This window comes from Salmo salar, chromosome 20 (assembly GCF_965601325.2).
Source record: "Salmo salar chromosome 20, fSalSal1, whole genome shotgun sequence".
NCBI classification, from domain to species: domain Eukaryota; kingdom Metazoa; phylum Chordata; class Actinopteri; order Salmoniformes; family Salmonidae; genus Salmo; species Salmo salar.
In genome coordinates, this window is record NC_138310.1 from 76,943,497 (window position 1) to 76,957,091 (window position 13,595).

At 44.8% G+C, this 13,595-nt stretch overlaps 2 long non-coding RNA genes across 2 annotated transcripts; one reads left to right on the forward strand and one right to left on the reverse strand.

Annotated features, from left to right (window-relative positions):
• Window positions 1-4,183: 4,183 nt before the first annotated feature.
• Window positions 4,184-4,920, reverse strand: LOC106581328 (uncharacterized). The gene is made up of 2 exons (XR_001323074.3): window positions 4,542-4,920; window positions 4,184-4,444 (listed from the first exon to the last, which is right to left on the reverse strand). It is a non-coding gene; the product is annotated as an uncharacterized LOC106581328 (long non-coding RNA).
• A 1,140-nt stretch (window positions 4,921-6,060) lies between these two features.
• On the forward strand, window positions 6,061-12,665 carry LOC106581326 (uncharacterized). Its single transcript, XR_014381928.1, has 4 exons — window positions 6,061-7,083; window positions 7,176-7,452; window positions 7,578-7,754; window positions 8,600-12,665. It is a non-coding gene; the product is annotated as an uncharacterized LOC106581326 (long non-coding RNA).
• The last annotated feature ends 930 nt before the right edge of the window (window positions 12,666-13,595 follow it).

Sequence of the window (13,595 nt, forward strand, 5' to 3'; positions counted from 1 at the left end):
CACCACCTGGGTGCGGCCCGTCAGGAAGTCCAGGACCCAGTTGCACAGGGCGGGGTCGAGACCCAGGGTCTCGAGCTTAATGACGAGTTTGGAGGGTACTATGGTGTTAAATGCTGAGCAGTAATCGATGAACAGCATTCTTACATAGGTATTCCTCTTGTCCAGATGGGTTAGGGCAGTGTGCAGTGTGATGGCGATTGCGTCGTCTGTGGACCTATTATGGCAGTAAGCAAATTGGAGTGGGTCTAGGGTGTCAGGTAAGGTGGAGGTGATATGGTCCTTGACTAGTCTCTCAAAGCACTTCATGATGACGGAAGTGAGTGCTACAGGGCGGTAGTCATTTAGCTCAGTTACCTTAGCTTTCTTGGGAACAGGAACAATGGTGGCCCTCTTGAAGCATGTGGGGACAGCAGACTGGGATAAGGATTGATTGAATATGTCTGTAAACACACCAGCCAGCTGGTCTGCGCATGCTCTGAGGACGCGGCCAGGGATGCCGTCTGAGCCTGCAGCCTTGCGAGGGTTAACACGTTTAAATGTTTTACTCACGTTGGCTACAGTGAAGGAGAGCCGCAGGTTTTGGTAGCGGGCCGTGTCAGTGGCACTGTATTGTCCTCAAAGCAAGCAAAAAAGTTGTTCAGTCTGTCTGGGATCAAGACATCGTGATCCGCGACGGGGCTGGTTTTTATTTTGTAGTCCGTGATTGACTTTAGACCCTGCCACATACCTCTCGTGTCTAAGCCGTTGAATTGTGACTTCCACTTTGTCTCTATACTGACGCTTAGCTTGTTTGATTGCCTTGCAGAGGGAATAGCTACACTGTTTGTATTCAGTCATGTTTCCGGTCACCTTGCCCTGATTAAAAGCAGTGGTTCGCACGTTCAGTTTTGCCCGAATGCTGCCATCAATCCACGGTTTCTGGTTGGGGAATGTTTTTATTGACGCTGTGGTTACAACATTACCGATGCACTTGTTAATGAACTCGCACACCGAATCAGCGTATTCGTCAATGTTGTTGTTCGACGCAATGCGGAACATATCCCAGTCCATGTGATCGAAGCAATCTTGAAGCATGGAATCTGATTGGTCGGACCAGCGTTGAACAGACCTGAGGGCGGGAGCTTCCTGTTTTAGTTTCTGTCTATAGGCTGGGAGCAACAAAAAGGAGTCGTGGTCAGCTTTTCTTAAGGGAGGGCGGGGGAGGGCCTAATATGCGTAGCGGAAGTTAGAATAACAATGATCCAGGGTTTTGCTACCCCTGGTAGCACAATCGATATGCTGATAGAATTTGGGGAGCCTTGTTTTCAGATTAGCCTTGTTAAAATCCCCGGCTACAATAAATGCAGCCTCAGGATATGTGGTTTCCAGTTTACATAGAGTCAAATGAAGTTCCTTCAGGGCTGTCGATGTGTCTGCTTGGGGGGGGGGGGGGGGGGGATATACACGACTGTGATTATGATCGAAGATAATTCTCTTGGTTAGATAATGCGGTCGCCATTTGATAGTGAGGAATTCTAAGTCAGGTGAACAAAAGGACTTGAGTTCCTGTATATTGTTATGATCACATCACGTCTCGTTAATCATAAGGCATACACCCCCGCCCTTCTTCTTACCAGAGAGATGCTTGTTTCTGTCGGCGTGATGCGTGAAGAAACCAGGTGGCTGTACCGACTCAGATAGCGTGTCTCGAGTGAGCCATGTTTCCGTGAAACAAAGAACGTTACAGTTTCGGATGTCTCTCTGGAATGCTACCCTTGCTCAGATTTCGGCTACCTTGTTGTCAAGAGACTGGACATTGGCGAGTAGTATGCTCGGGAGCGGTGCGCCATGTGCCCGTCTACGGCGCCTGACCAGAACACCGCCCCTTCTTCTACGGCGTCGTTGTTTTGGGTTGCCGGCTGGGATCCGATCCATTGTCCTGGGTGGTAGGCCAAACAGTCGGCTCTGGAAATAATATGGATGAAGTGGGTTTCCTTACCCCATTTACCATACAAGTCTGTCGACGTGCACCAAACACTTCATCTACTTCCTCAGGTATAACATTTGCATCCACTTGAATGTGCAACCCTGGCTCCCTGACTCATCTAGTGCTACTCATTGGACCCTATGATCACTCGGCTACACATGCCTCTCCCTAATGTCAATATGCCTTGTCAATTGCTGTTATCTACCTCATCCCCATACTGTATTTATTTATTTATCTTGCTCCTTTGCACCCCAGTATCTCTACTTGCACATGCATCTTCTGTACATCCTACCATTCCAATGTTTAATTGCTATATTGTAATTACTTCACCACCATGGCCTATTTATTGCCTTACCTCTCTTATCCTACCTCATTTGCACATGCTGTATATAGATTTTTCTACTGTATTTTTGATTGTATGTTTGTTTATTCCATGTGTAACTCTGTGTTGTTGTATGTGTCGAACTGCTTTGCTTTATCTTGGCCAGGTCACAGTTGCAAGTGAGAACTTGTTCTCAACTAGCCTACCTGGTTAAATACAAATAAATAAAATACAATTTTGGTTAGTGATTGTCTTATTTCACTGTAGAGCCCCCAGCCCTGCCCAATATGCCTTAGATAGCCATTTTGTTCCACCCCCACACATGCGGTGACCTCACCTGTCTTAACAGGTGCCTCGAGAGACACTCAATGCCTAGGTTTACCTCCACTGTACTCACATCCTACAATACCCTTGTCTGTACATTATGCATTGAATCTATTCTTCCGCACCTAGAAATCTGCACCTTTTACTCTCTGTTCAGAACGCAACGCACTAGACGACCAGTTCTTATTACCTTTGGCTGTATCCTTATCCTACTCCTCCTCTGTTCCCCTGGTGATGTAGAGGTTAACCCATGCCCTGCAGCCCCCAGCACCACTCCCATTCCCCAGGCGCTCTCATTTGTTGACTTCTGTAACCGTAAAAGCCTTGGTTTCATGCAGGTTAACATTAGAAGCCTCCTTCCTAAGTTTGTTTTATTCACTGCTTTAGCACACTCCGCAAACCCTGATGTCCGAGCTGTGTCTGAATATTGGCTTAGGAAGGCCACCAAAAATCCTGAAATCCCCATCCCTAACCATAACATCTTCCGACGAGATATAACTGCCAAAGGGGGCGGAGATGCAATCTACTGCAGACTTCTGTCATACTATCCAGGTCTGTGCCCAAACAGGTCTGTGCCCTTATTTTTTTAATTCGCTTTCCAAAGCTAATAAACATGTGGAAATGTGAGCGGCATTTTGTATTGCTAGTTGAATTAGTTAAGGAGCGTAAACAAAGTACAAACTTCTTTTTACATTCGAATTTCAATAGCTCCTTGGTCATGTGACCTACTGACTTCAAACAAGGTTCAGAATGTCCACTCAGTGGGCCTACACATTGCACACACTTTAGTTTGTCTATTTTCATCTCACATGATTTTACATACATTTTTCCAAATTTAAAATTTCAACAGCTCCTTGGTCATGTGGCCTAATGACTTCAAACAAGGGTCAATGTCCACTGACTACCCTTCTATATTGCACACCCATTAGTTTGTCCATTTATCTCACAAGATTTTACATTAATTTTTCCAAATTTAAAATGTCAATAGCTCCTTGGTCATGTGACCTACTGACTTCAAACAAGGTTCAGAATGTCCACTTACTACCCTTCTAGCTCACTCTTGTTTGTGTACTGTGAAATCACGCGGTGTAATATACATTTTTCATAGTTTTAAATTGCAATAGCTCCTTGGTCATGTCAATTACACACCTAAGAAGCGTGCAGTGGATTTACACCCATAATGCATAACCTCTAGTCATGTATCTTCTATATTGTTGTACATTAATATTAGTTTGACAATTAGGGGGTTTAGTCCAGTGTTGTGTTTACCCTTTTCTTTAATATTTATCAATAATAATTGGTAGTTCTAAGTACTTATTTTCCCAGTTTATTTTTCCACAGTATTTAACAGTGGTACACAATAGGAGAGAGACATAATATCTCCCTTCATCATTAATATTAACCATAAAGGAAAATGGCAAAGTACAAAGAGTCATGTTATTAATTGTCCAACGCAGGGATAGAGAGTGAGCTAGGCTGCAGTGGGTTTGCTGGTCAATACATATCCTGAACATGTAACCACAGTAATGGTGGCCAGGAAATCAATGAATAAAAATGTTATATTAACAAACTAAACAGAAATTGTAGACCTTTAATCTTTCCCAACATGTGAACAGACATTTTACGTCAAATAAGTACGAAATATTTCAGTGTTAACTTTCTCTTTATCCCTGGTTGATGTACATTTCAGAGCCTGTGTGGATGGGGTATAGCATACATTTTCAACAACAAAGACTGCACTTCCAGTTTGTGTTCTTTACTCTGTTGAACTCTTTTGTCTTCATTCCTAGGCACAGCACATGGAAACACCGTTTGAATGTTTTGCATGCCATCTAAAACAAAACAAATAATATCAAATATCAATGCAGTATGACAAATTAGCCATCCATTGTGTTATATCATAAATTGTCTTACATGTTACTTACTAACCCAGTCAGTCTTTGGGCCACATCCAGGTTCTTTATCAGTGGCACACATGAAGCAGTTGTTGGCTTTGTTGAACTCTGAAAACATAGGCATGAACTGAACATATGGCTGTCCCACACAACTACATAAAAATAAAGAATTTACATTTACTTTGAATTAAATGTGTAACGGCCGTCGAAGGGAGTAGACCAAGGCGCAGCGTGTTGCGTGCTCATCATATAATGTTAATAGAACACTTTAAACAAAACCACAAACGACAGCCAAACAGTTCTGTCAGGAACATCAACTAAACAGAAAGTAACCACCCACAAAACCCAAAGGAAAACAGGCTGCCTAAGTATGGCTACCAATCAGAGACAACGATCTACAGCTGTCCCTGATTGAGAACCATACCCGGCCAAAACAAAGAAATACAAAACATAGAAAAAAGGACATAGAATGCCCACCCTAGTCACACCGTGGCCTAACCAAAATAGAGAATAAAACCCTCTCTATGGCCAGGGCGTGACAAAATGTCATTACATACCAGACATTTTTAGTATATTCTCAGCCATTTCTTTTCGCAGTTGCTCCATGTGTTTTTGTGAAGGTTCTATATCAATTTGGGAGGGGATGTTGGGGAAGTTATGTGCATCTTCCTTGGCCATCTACACCAAAAAAATTGTGTAGGCGTTAAGCGCACGCAAATGTGCATGCAGGCGGTTCAACATGTGCTAAATAAACGGCTGCAAGCGGTCCTGCACACGTCAAGTTGAGGCCTACAGCTGCTAAATATACACCTACACACGGTAACTTAATGCGTTCCTTAATATGCTAATTTTACTAGCCAATTTCCCTAGCTCCTCCTTTCAAACAGGTTTCAATAATCAGTGTACAGTCAGTTTGATGCAACAACATCCAATTGAAGATGGCACTTCCTTATCCGCTGCAAATAGACCCTAAATGACTGCACTTGGCTTCTGCTCTCTGATAATCCTGAACTTGATGCCCTTGAGTCCACGTTAACAAGGTTGATTATTTTTAAATACTACTATGAATGATAAAGTTGATCCGCACACCCCAGCCATTGCCGCAGTGAACGGCGCAGTCTTGTAACATTTTTACAGCCCAGCTAGCTACATAAAGGTGATTTATTGTCGAGGAGTAGTGACGTGAAACATGTTTTTGTATTTTTAGGCATTTTTTGTATTTTCAGGCTGGCTAGCTATAATTGCAATGCCACCTAGCCTTAGCCGTGCTAGCTCGCGATTAGCATGAAAACATTTACAAAACTCACATAAAGCTCATTTGACCTAAGACAACCCTGTAAAAACATTACTAAAATCTACAACATACCAGCTTTCCAACAGTACAGATATTACTTTTGAATACCCTTTGAAATGTTAATATTTAATCTAAGCCTATGGTGCAGAAATGAACAACTTCAGAACCAGGAACGTTAACGTTAGTACTATGGCACAGTTTTAACAGGAATCGCAGTCCTATGTTCTCTATTTTCACAAAACTGTCGTCTTGCAGAATGGAAACCATGCAGAGGAGCCTGGGCTAGGGGGAGGCTGATTAATGATGCTTCAGCAGATGATCCAATTGATCAAGTATCTCAGTTCATTCAGGAGATTCGTTCGTCTGGCTGGCATGCACAACAAGGTAAGCAGCATTGTAGTGGGTGTGGTTGGGTTTACTGTTGGTTTTTCCCCTCTTCCTTCTCCTGCTGCCCATTGTATTTGTTCTTGGTCAACATTTCTATTTATATCTTGGCCTTAAAATCCAATATTAAAAAAACATTACTTGGCCACAATTTGTGACAGTTACTATAATTGTAAAGTGTTTTTGGAATGAGGGGGGCGGGCGGTGTGACAATACATTAAGTAGCCTAAACGCAGTGTATTATTGTTACAGCCAGTTCTGGTCACCGGCTCCTCGGACTTGGAGAGGAGCTAGAGGTGCACCTTGTTATGCCATCACTCAAGAGCAACAGGTTTCTGATGTCCAGTGCTTTCAGTGTGTCTCAGATGGCAGATATTCAACATGTGTCCTGATCAACACTCAAACGTCGTCTAAGTTCAGTTGTTCTTGGGCGTAATGCTATAAACTACAGACTTTATATGCATGGTTTCCAGTTTCATACCAATCAAACAATTTAGAATGACTATAATCAAGACGGGACTTTAAAATGACTATGATGATATACATTACCTCATCTCTGTCCATTGTTACAAATTTCCCAGACACTTCAATCTGTCACATGCACCATTATATTCTGACATGTCAGACTTGGCTCTGGATGTAAAGATGAAGGACTTGGTGGCTGGGAACGACGACCTTGGACCGGAGGCTGTTCGAGCACTCACGTTTTTGAAATGTGTAAGCCTTTAAATGACCTTTTACAGACTACTTCTACAAACGAGGCTACACTTGTGGCAGCACCTATTCCTGTGGCCCCCCCATCTTCTGCACCACTTCCTGTGGCCTCCCCTCCACCATTCCCTGAGGCTTATCGTCCACCTTCACCACACTCTTCTGTTGATGTTGGTGATGACAATGAGTAAGTCATCTCTGTAAATAATTAAATGTCTTGTTGTTACAGATGAATTGTGGGAAGTATCTGAGCTTTGTTATTCTGAATATCTCTTTTAGTGTTGACCTCCAAACACTGCTGAAGTTAATGAGATGCCAACCAAATGAACGTGGTGAGGGACAACGTTTATGATTGTGCAATGAGAGGCTTCAAGAGAGCCCGCTTTAATCAGGAGGCAAAAATTGACACGTTTTTTTAGGGATGCTGACGGTAAAGGGGCAGCTGATGAGGGTGGTCCCTCATGAGAATTTCCCCAGCTGCTAATGAGTGCCATCCATTCCTCTGCAATATTTGAGGGACCTGATTGACAAAAATGCCTTTCTTGCAACTCTCAAGGTGAGTTACACTTTTACACCAACAAAGACATGTTTGTTTATGGCGATAAATATATGACTTGAGTAAGACATTTGGTTTTTGTATGTAATGTGTCCTTTATTTACTGTTTGTCTTCTGTATGACAGCACTCTATGATGGCGTATACAAGCAGGTGGGCCGCATGATTGCTGTCTGTCTGGTACATGGGGGTGTAGAGACACCATTTTTTCAGAGAGGCTATACAGGCAAGTGTGTGGCCTAAACCTCCTGTGCCAGAACTGAAAGAAATTGCGGAATATGACTTCAGAGAGAAGTTGGAGAAGGTAAGTACTTTATACTGTGATGGATGTTATGTTACTGTTAATTTGCACTAAGTTTGTAGTTCATGAGAACTTTTCCACATGGATTTGGTTTATTTTTGTTGGCAGACAATCTTTAAGGGTGGTGATAATCAGTTTATTATTTTGCTAATTTGTCCCAAAACACAGTTCAATAAACAATCTAAGATCCAGTTAGCACAAACTGTTGACGAGGCACAGGAAGTGGTCATGTTGGGTCCAGTGCGATACATTCGTACATTGGAGAGGGATGCCCTGGTGGAGTCAGCCACAAAGTTCTACTTAGAAAGCAGGATACGGGATGCTCTTGAGTAGTGAGTTTCCATATATCTAAGGAATCTCAAGTTTAGTTCAATTCTTCAGGGCAAATTCATACTTTTTTAAAACTTTATAGATTCAAAGAGGGTCTGGAGTGTCTAGGTCTCCTGCCTTACATGAATAGACACTCAAGCCTCTTCAGAGGTTTTCATCTACGCTGAGAAACCTCATTTGGCCAAAGACATAGCTTCTCTCTTCAAAGCAGAGCGCTCCCCACCTGGTACCAATTAAAGAGCAATAGAGAAGAGTTCTATGTTTCTGGAGCGACTGGCTGCTGGAGGTGGAAGGTTAGATGCAAAACCATGATCATTGAAGTAACACGGCCCACATCAGTAAAACATCACCTAATCACTCTCACAACTGTGGGAAAGCATTTTGTAACCTTATTCTTCCATGGGCCCCCTAAGAATGTAATAGATAAGTGAAAGTAGTTTGGATTTAATTTAAGAGTATTGTGTTCTCCAACAAGTGTTACTTATGCACTTTAATGTCCCCCCCTTTCCTTTTTTCAGGGGGGAACACATACTCTTTAACCATGGAGAAGGTTTTCGTTTTCACTTCAGGGGCTTCAGCATTCCTAGGCTGGGATTGCCAGTGGAGCCACAACTACAGTTCTCTGCAACCGCACAGCAAGCGGTACCGGAGCGCCAAGTCTAGGTCCAAGAGGCTTCTAAACAGCTTCTACCCCCAAGCCATAAGACTCCTGAACATCTAATCAAATGGCTACCCAGACTATTTTCTGCTACTCTATCTATGCATAGTCACTTTAATATCTCTACCTATATGTATATATGACTAACCAGTGCCCCCGCACATTCTCTGTACCTGTACTCCCCCTGTATATAGCTTCACTATTGTTATTTTCCTGATGCTCTTTAATTATTTACTTTTTTTTTTTTTTTTTTTTGTAGCTGCATTGTTGGTTAAGGGCTTGTAAGTAAGCATTTCACTGTAAGGTCTACACCTGTTGTATTTGGTGCATGTGACAAAGACAATTTGATTTGATTTAAAGAATTCATTTAAGGGGAATTATCCAAAACGTTTATTGCATGACCACCTAGTAAATTCGGAATACTGCAGCCAATGTTAATTGATGTGCTAGCTAGCTGACTTCTGTGGCTAGCTACCATAGGTGAGAACGGGGGTTGAAAATGCTTCGAGGGAATCCAAAAGTGAAGGTGGAGGTAGGGGACGATTATGGCCAAGGAGGTGCGTGTGCATGGACGTCGGAGGATCTGGCTGAGGAGATCGCCAGGACGTCGGAGCCCAGAGGCCGCTTGAGGGAGGACGTTAGAGTGATGGTTGCTGAAGCGGGCATGAGTGCTTCATTGACTGTGCTTCGCGCGGATTCTGGTGGGCGGACCGAAGGGGTGACGTCGACGAGGAATCTGGGGCTCAGGATGTAAACAAACATGGCGGCGCCCAGCTCCCGGCTGTGTCCGTATCTGTTAAGACCCCGACGTATTCCGGTAAGGCGGATTGGGAAGCTTTTCATGCTCAGTTTGAACTGTTAGCTCATTTTAGGGGATGATCACGGATGATGCTCTGGCCTGTTTGATATTGATTAGCCCCGAGGACAGACGTGATTATGGTGCTTCAGTGGGAGCACTGAGGAGGCGCTATGGACTGTATGTACAGCCCGGCTGCTGCGCTCCGAACTGAGTAATAGACGCAGGCAGCCTGGAGAGCCTCTACGGGTGCTAGCTAATGACATTAAGAGCCTCTCTCGGCCGGCATATGCTCACATGCCCCCCTCCGTGCAGAGCGAGCTAGCACGGGACCAGTTCATACAGGCGCTCTCCTACGGAGCTGCGCATACAGACCCAGCTGGCTCATCCTGAGTCATTGCCGATAGCTTTGGAGAGGGAGCTGGTGTGGGCTGGGGCTTTGGTGGGGGTGCAGGGAGACAGACCCTCTGTGCGGGCTGGGGGGCAGAGCAGCCCAGACCTGGAAAAGCCTGCATGGGTGGCTGAAATGACAGAACTCATAGCGTGCTGTGTCGCTACCCTAGTCCCAGGGTCTGCTGGGGTTGTTGCCAGCCAGGCCATCTGCGCAGGGGTTGCCCCTTGTCCCCCAGAGCTCAGGGAAACGGCTCGGGGTCCGCATAGACCGGGTAGTGTGGACCCCTGGCTTTCTTTCCCAACCACCATCTTCTTCAGGAGGAGCCCACCGGCCCAGACGGGGAAGCAAGGCTCCACTTCCCCCAGAAGCAGACGAGGGCAAGCGGATGGAGCCTGTCGTTGTGATGGGCCGGACCTGTGTTGGAGACTTTTGTCATGTCCCTGTCACTGTGGAGGGTGTTCCCTGCTCTGCCCTGGTTGACACTGGGTCCACAGTAACCCTGGTGAGGCCGGATATTGTGCCAGGTTGGACTCAGTGTGAACCCACAACTGTGCAGCTCCGCACAGTCACAGGTGAGCTGGCACCCATGAAAGGGAAGGGAATAATGACTCTGACAGTAGGGGGCAGGTCTGTGCGTCATCCTGTGTGGGTGGCGGCTGTGCAGGACCCTTGCATCCTGGGGTTGGACTTTCTTAGGCGCACAGGCTGGCAGTTAGACCTAAATGGGGGAACACTGAGCTTCCAGGGAGGGCCGGCAGTCACCATGGCCCCCCTAATGTCACATTCACTCAACCCAACAAACCCTTTACTCCAACAGTTAAAGCAGCAGAGACTCATGGCTGCCCCCCCTCCCCCCACATCTGTGTGACTTTTCCCCAGCCCCCCTGTCACCTACGGCTGTGCGTTACATTCCCTCGGCTACCTCCACGACACATCCCTCCGTGGCAGTTGCTGTTTGAATTCAGAGACGGCTTTGCGCTGAGTGAGGAAGAGGTGGGTCAGACTCATCTGGTGCAGCATGAGATCGACACAGGTGATGCTTGACCCATCAAGATGCGTCCCCGCCGTATCCCGCTGGCACGCCAGGAGGCGGCAGACAAGGCTGTGTTGAAAGGAGGGAGTAGTGTAACGACCCTGGGTTTATAAGCGTGGAAATCGACTCTGCCGCTCGAGCATGCTTTTGCGGCACAGTCGATAGCGCGCTGGACTTCGGGCTAGAAGGTCGAGGGTTCGAGACCTGCTGTTTCATTACATTGGTGTCAGAAGTGATCGAACCTTGCATCCACGACAGTGCGTGTGCTTGGCTGGTGAGCACGTTTCAAGACCTCCCTGCCTGTTTCATTACAGTATATTTAGCAGCTGTAGGCGTTAACTTGACGTGTGCAGGACCGCTTGCAGCTGTTTATTTAGCACATGTTGAAAAAACGACTTTATATCGGTGTTATATGCATGTTCACACGCGTATCTGCCGTCTCATTGACTAGAATGGTCCCACTTCAACAGCTGAGGGATATACTGATCGCCAAGGTGGATTTCGTGGCATTTTATTGTGCAAGTGATTAATTGTACTGGCCAAATGAGTCCAAGAAACTGGCCGTCGTATCTGCGGGTGAAAGGTTCTTGGGTATCCACGATTTCACGGCTGAAACGTAAGGAATACTGTCTGAATATGTTATTCTTTCTCAGGCACCAGAGAGCCTGTAGCAATCAGTTGTTTCATTGTCATTTGTTTATTATTTGGGAAGAATGTGATTTCTCTCCCCCTTTTTCTCTTATTGTTTTATTTGATCTCGTATACTACCCTGTACAGTGGGTGGCGGCATGCACCTCTAACATGTTTGCGTACCGCTATAATACCATAGAAGAGTTGTCCCAACTGATCGGTCATGGCTAAAAGTTAAATTAACGTCAAAAGTAGTTCATTTTGCATTTTAGCTAACTTTAACCTAATTATTCTAACCTGCTCCAGAAAGTAAAATATGACAAAACCCACCTGGTCTCTTCCTCGGGCCTGCCTTCCTTCTTTGAAGACAGAAAAACAGGAGAACTGTGCAATGTCTGGATATGGAACGTCGGAATCTACACCGAGAGATTTGCCGACTATCCTCAGGTGTTGTGAAGAGAAGGTTTGACTGGACGTTGTTACTGGGAGGCTGAGTGCGGTGGGAAATCGTTTAATGCAGGTGTGGCATATGAAGACATGAGCAGGGTTGGAAAAGAGCTCAACTGTTTATTTTGTTACAATGACAAATCCTGGAGCCTGAGACGCCTCAAACGTCGTTTCCTCAAACGCTGACAAAGTTGGGGTGTAGCTGAACTCCTCAAGGCATTCTGTCCTAACAAGTCTACGACACACCTGCATTTCACTCAACCTTCACTGAACCACTCTATGCAATACTGTCAGTCAGTGACTATTCATCAGTGTCTCCGTGCTTGGTCTCAAATGAGGAGAAAAGGAGGATGGCAGATGGTTAAGATAATATCCTGTTCGAGGGAGAGATCAGTTGACTGAGAAAATACATTTGAAAAAATTCACAATATTTTCCATAATGATTTGAACATTTCAATGTTCTGAATGACCTCCATTCTTAACGTGTTTATATCGGAGGTCTTACTGTACACCTCAAACTATTCAGATTAACAGTATACACCATTCCATGGTCTTAGTAAAAAAAATGTTTTAATATTTTTAGATGTGATGCATTTTTATCTAATAAAGTAATTAACATTTCTCAAGCACTTGACCCCAAACTCTGGTCTTCTTACCCCAAACCACCACACCTCTAACCCAGCAAGTATGGGGATAGTGAGAGAGAGCACACAGAGATAGAGAAGCTGACATATGAAGTCAGCCATGCTTGACTTGCACCGCACCATCTGTCTCCCTCCAAATTTTAATGAGACACCAGGAAGGGGGGAGACTAGAGAAGAGGCTGGATCCATTCAAACAGACATCTTGTTAGACTACAGCGCTTCTCCAAGGTAATGGTCTGCTGGGTATTTTTGCTGTATAGTGGATAGATAGAAGTAGACTAACTTCATGTTGCTGCTGTGTGTTGGAAGAAGGGAGGGGGTATGGTGTGAGGTGCTTGTGTCTCGGCTTAACCTTCTCTATTTCACAGGGGTCCCACACACCGCCGGCATGATTTGGACTTCTAACCCCTTTTAAACATTGTGTGTTTGAGCTACAGACTTCTGGGTTGTACCATTAGATTTGTACCATTTGATTTGTCTATGTCTCCTGCTTCAGCTTTGTGATTGACAGGGGCCGAGCTAGAGCGGTGTTTGTGGGACAAGGGAAGATCCCTAAGCGGCCCGGGGCTGGGTAGAGTTACCTAAAAGCGATCTATAAAAATCTGACTCACAAACATGCACGTATCATGTTTTTGACGCTCACAAGCTAATTAGAAGTCGTTAGAAGGTAAGGGGTTATCCTACAAAGAAGATCAAAGGAAATCCAAGGACATAGTGCCTATAATAAACTCCAAACTGCACAGTTGTCACTGACTAGTTGGATATTCATTTCCCACTGACCAAACAATTTATGTACATACAGCATTCATATAAATACATTCAGGTTTTTGCATTGGCTGACTATTAAAAAATATATATGCATTAGTCAAAACTTGTCAAATTGTTTAACTTGTAGCCCTGGTTGTCCTGAAA